Source organism: Heteronotia binoei, chromosome 6 (assembly GCF_032191835.1).
Source record: "Heteronotia binoei isolate CCM8104 ecotype False Entrance Well chromosome 6, APGP_CSIRO_Hbin_v1, whole genome shotgun sequence".
Taxonomy (NCBI): domain Eukaryota; kingdom Metazoa; phylum Chordata; class Lepidosauria; order Squamata; family Gekkonidae; genus Heteronotia; species Heteronotia binoei.
Genome location: NC_083228.1, coordinates 122684910 through 122697548, shown reverse-complemented (window position 1 = coordinate 122697548; position 12639 = coordinate 122684910). Strand labels below are relative to the sequence as shown.

Below are 12639 nucleotides of genomic sequence, written 5' to 3'. Positions count from 1 at the left end.
GATGTATCTGGAGAGGGACAGAAGGCCCCTTGTACATCTGAATCACTAACTAGTCTGTGTCACATGATAACCACCTATCTAGTACAACCTTAAATAGCAGAGCTGTAGTGAGCTCTTCCATCTGGGAATTTTGAGTTCTGTGGTTGATTCACTCTTATTCCCTTTCACATCTGAGGAGCTGACAGCAAGGGAAAGCAATCAACTCCAGGCAAGAGAACTGTCCCAGTATGTTAGGCATAGTTCCTGTCTCATTTTGATGGAACTGGGATGTCGAACTCATTTGTTATGAGGGCCAAGTCTCACATAAATGAGACCTTCTCAGGCCAGGCCATGTGTGTCATAAAATGTAATGCCAGGTCGCAGAGATGTAAAATTTATAAAGGACACACATGAACACAAAGATTTTTTAAAAACTTAAAACATCAGCACTCCTTATCTCTGATAACTGACACTTCTTGCTCTGAATTATTGCATCAAAATCTGGAGACAATGTGCTCTAGCAGTCATGAGTATGCTGTCCAGCAGTTGTTCAGGTCTGTATCTGTAAGTTGCAAACCCACTTTTGATTTACTGACATTCATTACAGAAAACTCAGGGCCAATTGCTTTGAGCCTGAGACCCAGAGGAAAATATGAAATGGTTGGTGATTGTGAACTTTTGTACAAAAGTTGCTTCGTGTGCTGGTCAGTCAATGGAGAAAGTAGAGACTTTGCTCTGTAGCTTGATTAAATAAGCCTGGCAAAGCAAGCCGTGATGCAGAAGGAAGCAAGAGAGGGAGAAAGAAGCAGGCAACAATGAGTTGCTAGCAGGCCTGATAGGAGCCCTCTGGGCTGCATGTTTGACACCTCTAATTTAGCTAATATGAATGTTACTGCCCCAGTGGAAACCCAAGTATGAAGCATACACACACCTTACTAGTTTTGGAGGCCAAGTATGTTAGTCTGCAGAAGAAAAGTACATTTGAGTCTAATAGCACCTTAGAGGGCAACAAGATTTCAGAGCCAAAGCTCCCTTTGTATTCATTCATCACCAACAGTTCTAGGCACTGTGGATTTGTTTATTTTCCTGCAGAAGGTCCTCCTCTGTTCCAGTACTTGGGCTCCCTCAACTAATATTTAACATGTACCAAAATCACACGGTGCATTTCCATATGAGACTCATACATCTTGCGCATGAATGCCTCATGGCTTTCTTTCTCTGCTGGCAAATGCAGTACGTGCCCCTCCAGCATTCCATGTCAGTTCTCCCCATGAATCTTTCTGCTCAGAGAAATGTTCCCACCCAGAGAGATTGTTGCAAAACTGCTCACGTATTCCAAGGGGTGAAAAATGATTTCAGAAAGAATCCACCCACAGAATGAGCGAATTCTCTGCCTGATCTCATATGAACCTGCCCAGCAATCCAGATCTTCATTAGAAACCCTGTTTCATGGCCCTATTCATCCAGAGGTCAGATAAATGCTGAGGACAGAGTCTCTTCTGTTGTGGCAGCTTACCTGCAGAATGCCACCCCCCCCCCCCCGCAACCATCTATCCAGTTTCAAACCTTTTGGCAACAGGTTAAAACTTTATTTGCCTATATATTTGGTGATTTTTTTAAAAGCTAGTTGGTGTAGTGATTGAAGTGTCATTCTAGGACCTTGCAGACACAGGTTCCAATCCCCACTCTGCTACAAAAGCTTGCTGGGTGATCTTGGGCCATTCGCACCTTCTCAATCTAACCTACCTCACAGGGAGGAGAGGAGAGCAATATAAACTGTTTGGGGTCCCCAATGAGAAGAAAGGCCGGGCATGAAGAAGATTGCAGATTTATACCCTGCCCTTCTCTCTGAATCAGAGACTCAGAGTGGCTTACAATCTCCTATATCTTTCCCCCCCACAACAGACACCCTGTGAGAGTTAGAGCTGAGAGGGCTCTCACAGCAGCTGCCCTTTCAAGGACAACTCCTGTGACAGCTATGGCTAACCCAAGGCCATTCCAGCAGCTGCAAGTGGAGGAGTGGGGAATCAAACCCTCTTCTTCCAGATAAGAGTCCGTGCATTTAACCACTACACCATACTGAATGAAGTAAACAAATATTTAATTTTTTCACATCATTTGTAATGCCACAAATAATTATGCGTGGTCATATTTTTATATTCACTGGTGTTAGATGATCATCCATTATTTTATTCTACCGCTGATTCCTTTCTGCTAGTTTACTGTTTTAATGTTTTTCTACCATAAACCATCTAGAGCTCAATTCTCTCTATTGTCCCAGATGGTGGGTTGGATCTAGCCAGATTTCCCCCCCACTGAATTCTTCTCCTTACCATAGCCCCCATCCTACATGGGTTTTGTCTATGCAGGTCCTGTGATCGCTAGCACAGTCTTGTTGGGAAGGGTCAAGAAGAACCCCTTTTCCTTTTTTACCCATAGAAAGGCTGGTTGAATCCAGCTGGCATAAGCCAGCGCCTATGACCTCCAAAAGACAAAGGTTTGTGCACAAAATATTAACATTCTGGCCATCTTTCTAAAAATAACTGATCCAATCCAGGCTTCCACCTGGCTCCAGTCCAAAAATACAGACTAAGGATGCCCAGGAGCAACTGCTCATCACCAAATTATCCTGCTAGCTACAATCTGAACAAATCGGAGTACATCCTTTGTCCAGCAAACATCCTGGCCCATCAGATCGAAACAAAGTGAGGCACTCACAGCTATCCTTCTTCCTGGCACGTCTTCTCTGCAATGACTGCATTTTTAAAAGGGTTCGTATAGGTACTGGTGCATATAGTACAGAGCTAGGTGAAGTGTCTGGCAGCAAACCGATAATTACCATTTTTAAAAATATTTTAATTAGTATTTGTATTAATACTGAATGGCTGTAAATTGCTTTTGGAGCCAATTTTTCTGTTGGTAAAGATGGATTTTTTTTTTTTAAGGAGAGAGACAGTAAACAAATAAATAAAGTGAAGAGTTCCTGGAAGCCACACTGTGTTGGGCTGACCTCTTGCTTTCAGTCTTTTGCTTTCAGATGCTGTTTCCTTCAGTTCTACAGAATGTGGAAAGCTGCCATGAAGGCATACCTTAAGCCTGTTCTGGCCAAGCTGTTAGTCCATATGGTTCTAATAACAAAAATCAGGAAGAGATTGACTTTGAGGTGAGTCATCCAACAGTGAGAAGCAGAGAGAAGTTCCAGGTAACTGGGGCAGTCAGGTTCTACAGGCCCAGGGACAGTTCCCAGGGAAGGCAGATGTTACTCCAGACTGTTCTGTGTTGGGTTTTTGCTCCAAACTAGCTTCTTAATTGCATTGGTTTACCCCTTCCCTTACACACAGTATCGTTGGCCACTCGCTGCTCTCTCTCTCCCTTTCCCTGTGTCTTTTCACATGATTACAAAAGTGGTCTGGAAAAAAAACACAGGGTAAAACTCAATGACAAATCAGGAGTGCAGTGACTCGCCACCCCTGAGGTAGGATATCATGCTGTTGAAGCTCTGATCATGTTACAGTGGATGAACACGCATTCAACATGGTACTTGTGCATCTTTTTTTCCAAGAGAGTCAAAGCACTCCTGAAAAGGAAAGCCCAAGAAGCAAAGTTGGAGCAAAAACCATGGGGCAGAAAAGCCCTTGGATGGTGGTCTGAGCATAACTAACCATATAGAAATCAGGTCTCTTGAGCTTCTATGCCTTCCTCACATCACCTGCAGACCAAGAAAGTAAACTAACTACTTTTGACCAAACATTTAGGGCTATAGCAGTGACCAGTGGGCAAGACCCTCTCAAGGAAAGTGAATACTAATTGCATTGGCTCTTAGAATAAGCAGTCTGTACTAGAGTTGCCCATCTCCTTACATGTGCTTGTGTTGGATTTAGGCAACCTGGCTTGAAATCCTAGCTCAGCTGCAAAGTGGGTGGCCTTTGGCAAGTTACTAGCTGCCAGCCTTGCTCTCCATCTGTAAAGCAGGAATGCAAGAGCATACCTTGGAGAGCGCTATGAAGACCAGCAAGATAGAGGAGCATAATGCTGTATAGGGTTAGGCATGCATCTACAGGGAATGGGACAATGAACATATGGGGAAGGTTAGTGGAAGGTGGCAAATCAGGGAGCCCAGCATTCTTGCTGGGGAGGAAACTGGGGGATGGGAAGGGCAAGAAACAGATCCCACCCCCTTCGCCGAACGAGCCACCCCAACTCATGGTGGGTGCTTCGGGTGGTCCCAGAAGACAAGCAGGAAAGAAAGGGATGGAGCCAATCACTCCCCACCCCCAACACACACACAGAGTCCTCCTGCGGGGTAGGGGGGGAAGAAACCGTCCGGCGTCCCTTGGGCGGGCAGGGGGAAGAGAAGAAGACTGCAGATTTATACGCCTCCTTTCTCAGAGAGGCTTACAATCTCCTATATCTTCTCCCCCCACAACAGACACCCTGTGAGGTGGGTGGGACTGAGAGAGCTCTGACAGAAGCTTCCCTTTCCAGGACAGCTCCTGCGAGAGCTATGGCTGACCCAAGGCCATTCCAGCATGTGCGAGCGGGGAATCAAAACCCGGTTCTCCCAGACAAGAGTCCTCTCTCTTCACCCCTACACCAAACTGGCCGGGCCCTCCCCCGGATCTCGGCGGGCCACCTTAAGGCAGCCTGGAGCGGAGCGCACATGTGGTCGCCGCCTCGCCTGCTGCCGCTGAGCCGGTCACGTGCCGTCGAGCGGGGGGGGGGGGGCGGGGAGCAGAGCGGGACGGCAGAAGAGCGCGGAAGAATTGAGGCGCCGCCGCAGCCGCCCTCGCCTCCCTGCAGCCAGCGGCCAGGCGAGCGGCGCCTCCCTGCAGCCCAAGCCCCGCCCCCAGGCTCTTCTCCGCCCCCTCCCCTCCCACCGGCAGCGGGGAGCCGGCCTCGCAGCGCCCCCCCCCCCCACCCGCTCTGTCTCCCCGGAGGCTGGAGCGGCAGGTGCAGGCAGCCTCCTCCTCTCTCCTCCTCCTCCCCCTGCACCTGCCTCCTGCGCCAGGACCCCACTGCCAGCACCGCCTGCGCTTGCCCAGCTGCCCCGGAGCGCACCGCCGGCTTCCTCGGGGTAAGTGACTTTCCCCTAGACGCTTCCCACCCCCACCCCACCCCCAGCTCCCTTCTCTGCCGGATTGGGATTGGGAGGGAGGGAAGGAAGGAGGGGGAGCGGCGCAGCCTTGCCCAGGCGACGGGACGCCCGGAGTGCAGCTCGTTCCGGGACAGGGCCAGTCGGAGCTGAGCCCAGAGTTACCCAGTGGCCCGGGCCCTTCTGGAGGCGTGCCAAGCCTGCGTCCCTGAGGGAGACACTGAGTAAGGAATCGGGAACCCCAAATAGTGAATCGGGCACCGAATTCAGCTCCAGCTTCCCGCCTTTCTTGGCGCCCCGTCCTTGGGACAGAGGATTGGGAGTGTAGGGAGGGTCTTGTTGAAGGAGGAGTTCTCTTTGGGTTGGGGGAGTCTCACCAAAGCAAAGGCACAGTGCGTGCATAGGGACGCAACTCAGGGAAAGACCATCAGCCCTCCTTCCTTCTTTCTCTCTCCCACTGCCCTGACTGACTACTCTCCATTGCCCCCACCCAAAAAAGTGTGCCTATGAGCTTCTCTTCAGAACAGAAAAATGATGGCATTTCTCTCTCACCGTGGATATTACCCTTGTCACCATTATATAGCATTTATACATTCTTTTCTGAATATTCAAGTCCTATTGCAAATATTAGAGATCCCCACAACCACCTTGTAAGGTAGGCTCCCCCACAATCCCCCATGAGATGTGAGGGTTGATGCTTGAAGTTGGGTGCCTCACCAGAGGCCCCGATACATTCCCAGGGGATGTGACATTTTGATTTGGGGCCATCACCCCGTCTTGCTGTGTTGCACTGAGGATTCTTTGAAATGGCAGGAGAAACAGCTTTTAACATTTTTACAAACACCCTATTTGAGGTATGCCACACCTTTCTCCCCAGTGGGAAACCAAACCAGTTTATGTCCGTTCCCCTCTCCTTCATTTTATTCTTACAACAACCCCGTGAGGTCGGTTGTGCTAAGAGTGTGCAACTGGCCCAAGGTCACCCAAAAAGCTTCTGCGGCAGACTAGGGATTCGAACCCAGGTCTGCAAGATCCTAGTTGAACACTCTAACCCATACCCTATATTATCTCTTTACGGGAGCTCATAAGATGCAGTCAGCAGAGACGGTGAGGCAGGAAGGTTATGAAGTTGTTGTCCTGCCTCTGGTAAGAGCGCATTCCTGCATTGTGCAGGGGGTTGGACTAGATGACCCTGGAGGTCCCTTCCAACTCTATGATTCTAAATTGCTATCCATCTGAAACCATACAACACTGAAGAGATTGGCCTCTTTTGTTTTCCATATGGGCCATTCCCCCCCCCCGCCTCCCCAGAATAGAACAGGGAAGATGCTCATTGGTTTCAAAGTGTCAGCCCATTTTCTTACATCGTGAATGTCCAAAAGGAAGAGAACACTGCTGCCCTAATGCCTCTTAATCTGGCCAGTCCCTGCAAAGCCAGAGGCTGGTTTGTTTCTAATGTGCTCCCCAGCCGCTTGCACTGTCAAGAGTGGGGCAGAGGGCACGGGGGATTTCAGACCAACAAGCTAAGGATTAATAGAAACCAGGAGTGAGAGATGGCAGAGCGCACAGATCAACACAGACTGAACAGGCTGACGTGAAGCATCTTCTGTGTGGCTCTAGCCTCCTCCCCACCCCAGTGGGGAAAAAAGCTACTCCTTTGTATCAGATTATGAAACAACATGGAAAAGGGAAACGCCTGAGTTTCTGGAGCAGAGCAAAACAGTGATGCAGCAAACAGGGATGGGTGGCCTGTTTGGGAGAACAGGAGAGGAAAGAAGGGACTGAGGGATGCATAAGTTTATCTTCTTGGGGACAAGGTGGGCTTGCTTGTGAAAAGGACTAGATCTACCACCACTGTTGTTGTGAAAGCAGTAGACCTCTTTGCTAAAAGGGGCCACTGATTTTCTCTCCCCCCCCCCGCCGCAAAGGAGGGGGGAAATCCATTAAAGCTGTTGAGTGATGCTGATGGGGAAGCCCTTATTGTTGACTCTGGATAAGTCTTATTGAGAAATGTAGTTTAAAGCTTGCTTTCTCAAATCATGTTCATTCTGTAGCATAGGATATAATCTGTGGATTAAACCCATTGAAATGCTCATGAAGATGCCTTCTACTGATTCTGACCCTTGATCTGTCCGGGTTAGTAGTGTTGTCTATTCAGACTGGCAGCAGCTTTCCAGGGTCATAGGCAGAGGTCTTTCACGTCATCTATTACCTGGTCCTTTTAACAGGCGATGCCGGGGATTGAACCTGTGACCTTCTGCATAAAAAACAGAGGCTCTACCACTGAGCCGTGGCCCCTCTCCTTACAGATAGGCCCCACTCTGTTTCTTGACTATAGCTGCCTTCTTGCTCCTTGCCCTAAATTGGCTCTGTTCTCCTGAAGAGCTCTTTGCAAAGCAGAAGTTAAACAAGCACAGCAGGAAGCTGGTACAGCTGGCAACAAAGTGAATGAGCCAGGAGGTGGCTAATTCCTCAGTCACATAAAAGGCCCTGAATCAGTCATAGGCACTGCACTTTCTCTCCAGTGCTAAAGGAAGTGGGCTCGGCCACACAAAAAAAATGCATCCACAGTGCCATTCCAAGCAAAGCTGAGCCCTTCAAGAACCATTGACCACAGTGGACTTTGAAGGGGAAGAATGGTGGCTCAGTCGTAGAGCATCTGCCTGGTAAGCAGAAGGTCCCAGGTTCAATCCCCGACATCTCCAACTAAAAAGGGTCCAGGCAACTAGGCATGAAAATCCTCAGCTTGAGACCCTGGAGGGTTGCTGCTAGTCTGAGTAGACAATACTGACTTTGATGGACTGAGGGTCTGATTCAGTATAAGGCAACTTCATACGTTCATATATGTTCATATAATACATATGGGTACAACCATCCATAGTATTCCCCAGCAGGTAGTCTCATAGCAAGCCTCATAAGATTTTGTGGACTAAAAGAAGTGGAAAGCTTATGCTGGTCTAAAAACTTGTCAGACTTACAGGAGCCACTAAATCTCAGTTTATTTTCGCTGCAACAGACTAACAGAGCTGCCCCTCTGGAATGAAGACTGTTTTCCATTTATCTTGGTTCCCTGCTTCGGTTTCCCAAAGATGCCGCTTGTTAGGGCTCCTGAAGGTGTTCTCCCCTTGCTTGTGCAACGTGATGCTCTCTTGAGCCTTTGTGGGTTTTCCTTCCCCCTGATCACTTAAGGCTTTTTGTTTTGCTTCCTGCCTTGAGCATTAAGGCTCTTTTTAATTTTCCCAGGCTGGTGCCTTTTTTCTGCTCGCCAGTGCTGAAGCCATCCTAATCTCCGTTGTTTATCTGCCTTGTAAATGTTCTGCAGCAGATATGAAATTAAATGGAGGCACAAAAGAGCTGTTCAGCATTTAGTGGGGGGGGGGGGGGCCATCCAAGGTCTGTTCAGCTTGGAGCCATTAGGATTTCGACGTCTCCAATATGTTGTACTTATCTGCTCTGTTCAACAATAGTAATATAATAGTAGTCATTCTGTCAACTTGCTACTGATTCAATGAGACCCCAGGACTATGGGGTTTGCAAAGCAAAAAATGAGAAGAGGTGGTTTGCCATTGCCTTCCTCTGCATAACAACCCCTGCATTCCTTGGTGGTCTCCCATCTAAATATTAACCATAGTCCACCCTGCTTAGCTTCCAAGCTTTGGCAGAATAAGGCTTTTCAGAGCTACTCAGGCTGCTATCAACAATATTAAAGGTATCAAAATTTGAATGTTTCCAGTGGCAGAGGAGTGTAGACTGGAACCAAGGCTGCCAGCACCTCTGGAACTGGGGCCAAACTGGATCGTGCAAGATTCTGTCTCAGGACTTAAAATGAAGTTATTCACATGCAAAAATGAGCAAACTGGAAAAAGATGTAGGCAATTGCATATGAAATGTCATGGATCTGAATGTTCTGCCTCGTGTTCCATGTACAGTAGAATGCAACCTCCTAAGAAGCATTCTTCTATATAATGTGTTTTCCTCATTCTGTAGAAGTAAAACAGGAAATGAATGCTCTCTGCCTTTAATTCTCAAATGGCATGTGCAAAATAGTGCACATTGAACTCTGTTCTTATGAATCCAGAATTACTACTAACTCCTAGTTCTATAGTCACATTAAAGGATACAGATGAGAGTCCCTAAATTGCCCACAGACAAAAAGTCGTGCTTTTTCAATCCATTTAAAACACACACACACACACACACCATTGAATTAGCTTGATTATACCTTTAATGCATGATGAAAGATGCTGGTGAAAGAAACATAAACTGTTTCTAGGTGAAATATAAACTTGTCCTTGAATCTCCTGCCTACCAGCTTTTCTATACCAGGGGAAAGATGTCTGATCTGTCCCTCAGCCAATATAACTCAGAAATATCCTCTTCCAGGCTTCAGGGAGGGGCTATGGCTTAGCAATAGAGCATCTGCTTGTCATGAAGAAGGTCCCAGGTTCAGTCCTCAGCATCTTCAGTTAAAAGAGATAGTAGCAGCTGATGTAAAGGACCTCTGCATGAAGTGCTGTCTGTCTGCTGCCAGTCTGAGTGGCCAGATTTGCCTCTGATGGACCACTGGTCAGATTCAGCATAAGGCAGTTCCATGTGCATCACCCCAGTGGCCCACAGTTCTTTGCTCACCTCTTTCTGACCTGCTTTCCATTCCCTCATTGACAATAGTTTTGCTTTGTTGTACTTAGGGGAGACTTAGGATAAACCTTATTTAATTATAGCTGCTCTCTATATTTCTTATCCCCTAATCAAAGTTCACAGGCAGGTGATTACAAGTATGTGTGTTCCTTGAGACAGAGACTGTCTTCTTTTGCTTTTGTAAAATAATAGAGAGAGAAGGAAAGGAAAGGTCCCCTGTGAAAGTACCAGTCGTTTCCGACTCTGGGGTGACGTTGCTTTCACAACGTTTTCATGGCAGACTTTTTACGGGGTGGTTTGCCATTGCCTTCCCCAGTCATCTACACTTTCCCCCCAGCAAGCTGGGTACTCATTTTACCAACCTCGGAAGGATGGAAGGCTGAGTCAACCTCGAGCCGGCTACCTGAAAACCCAGCTTCCACTGGGGATCGAACTCGGGTCATGAGCAGAGCTTAGGACTGCAGTACTGCAGCTTTTACACTCTGTGCCACAGGTATAAAATAAGTGTGGGCAGATAGATTGCTAGTTCAAGCTTCTTGAGATGGCAGTGTAGAATTATATTGAGAGGAAAGGTGCTGTCCGTGGTGCTGAAATTTCCATTTTCTCAACTGTACTGGACAGCAGCACTGCATATAAATCCTGACTAGACTCAGCCTCCCATCCATCTGAGGTCGGTAAAATGAGTACCCAGCTTGCTGGGGGGAAAGTGTAGTTGACTGGGGAAAGCAATGGCAGCCCACCCCATAAAAAGTCTGCCGTGAAAACATTGTGATGCAACATCACCCCAGAGTCAGAAACGACTGGTGCTTGCACAAGGGACTACCTTTACCTTTAGTGTATCCAATAGTGTTTACCCCAGGGGTGTCAAACTCATTTGTTGTTGAGGGCCAGATCTGGTATAAATGAGATCTTGTCAGGCCAGACCATTTGTGTCATAAAATGTAATGTCAGGTAGTAGATATAACAAAGGTTTTGGTCTGTAGCTCCTGAGCAATTGAGCAAGCCTGGCAAAGCAAGCTGAGATGCAGAAGGAAGCAAGAAAGAGAGGAGGAACCAGATGACAGTGAGTTGCTGATAGGAGCCCTCCAAGGGCCTGATCCAGCCCTTGGGCCACATGTTTGACACCCTTGGATTATCCCTTTTCAGCTGTTATGGCTGCATAAACTGGAAGTTCGGCAACCATGTGTATTGGCAGAGTATGCTACACACATTCCTCTTAATACATGTAATTGCTATTTTGCCTGGAAGCAGCAAAGCACATATTCTTAGTCTCTGGTACACATGTACACAGAGCCACAGTTGCTTTCCAGATTCTTCACTGTCTTTGCCACTTAAAATTAAAGTACCTACTCTGCAACATTTACTTCACAGGTATTATTAATCAAGGAAAAGCTCAGCAATTAAAATTGCAGCACTGCTATATGCAGTCACTTCCCAATAGTCTCTCAAGCTGCTGTCGGTGGCATTTTACTCATACATATAGGACCTTTTCAGATTACCATTCTTAACTAGACATTACTCACTATTGGCCTGATTTCAAGTAAAGCAATACAGGGGCAGGGGTTTATACAGCAAGTTTCCTTCCATTAATGAGCAGTCTTTGAAACGCTATGATTATTTCAAACAGTGCTGCTTCCCCACCCAGCCACCCTTTTTTGGCTGCACAATCTTCTTCAGACTTTTAAAATCATTCTAAGTTGAGCGCTAGAGCCCTAAACCAACATAGTGCTTCAGTGCTATAGCAGCATCATTGAGATGCCTTGTCTCCATTGCAGCTATAACACTGAAGTGCTATATCGGTTTAGCGCTATAACCCTCAACTTAAAACATTCAGAAAAGTTTTTTAGGGTGTGTATCTCTCTCTATATATACTTTGCATTCAGCTGACAGGGCAGCCAAGTCATCTGCAAAATGAAGCTGAGCTGGCAAAATGTAACTAATAGATTCACTTCAGTTTATTAAATTAAAAAAAATTCTTACCAGCTTTGTGCATCTTCAAATAAAAGGGGAGGGGGATCTGGCTTAGAGGATCTAAGGGGAGGGACGGTGGCTCAGTGGTAGAGCATCTGCTTGGAAAGCAGAAGGTCCCAGGTTCAATCCCTGGCATCTCCAAAAAAAGGGTCCAGGCAAATAGGTGTGAAAAACCTCAGCTTGAGACCCTGGAGAGCTGCTGCCAGTCTGAGAAGACAATACTGACTTTGATGGACCAAAGGTCTGATTCAGTATAAGGCAGCTTCATATGTTCATATGTTCACATGATCTACTTAGCATGCAGAAGATCCCTGGCACCTCCAGTTAAAAGGATTAGGTAGTGGGTGATGCAGAAAGTCCTGAGAACCTGGAGAGCCACCGCCAGCCAAAGTGTACAGTGATAGGTCAATGGCCTGATTTATTATAAGGCAAGTTCACATGTCCATCCTTTTAAAAATATTGGCTAAGTAATATCTCCCTGATCTGAATATCCCAGGCTAGTTTGATATTGTCAGGAACTAAGCAGGGATCAGCTCTGGTTATTATTTGGATGGGAGACTGTCAAGGAAGTCCAGAAGCAGCAATGGCAAACCTCATCGGAACATCTCTTGCCTAAATTGTGAGTAGGTAGCGTAACACTGTGGTCATGTCAGATTTTCCATGTCATGTGGCCACATATGGGTTCCTGGGTTGGTCTGGGAAGGACACAGCTAATGTTCCTAAAATAATAAGGGAGGGGGACCTAAAGACCAAAGAGATGACAGAATGGTACCATCAGAGATCAACCAGAGATTATCTCAAGGCATGGTTGGAAGGCAGATGATATAGCAATTTTGCGGTCACTTGGAATCTACGGGGACCGATTGTACTTTCCAAAGTCCATGAGAACTTTCACTCCAGAAGTGTTCTGGGATTCTATTTAGACTGGGATTGTGGTGTGTAGGAAGGGGTGGGCTTAA

General features: G+C 46.9%; 1 non-coding gene across 1 annotated transcript; it reads left to right on the top strand.

Moving 5' to 3' along the window:
* The first annotated feature begins 11754 nt into the window (after positions 1-11754).
* On the top strand, positions 11755-11821 carry TRNAS-GGA (transfer RNA serine (anticodon GGA)). The gene has a single exon. It is a non-coding gene; the product is annotated as a tRNA-Ser (tRNA).
* The last annotated feature ends 818 nt before the right edge of the window (positions 11822-12639 follow it).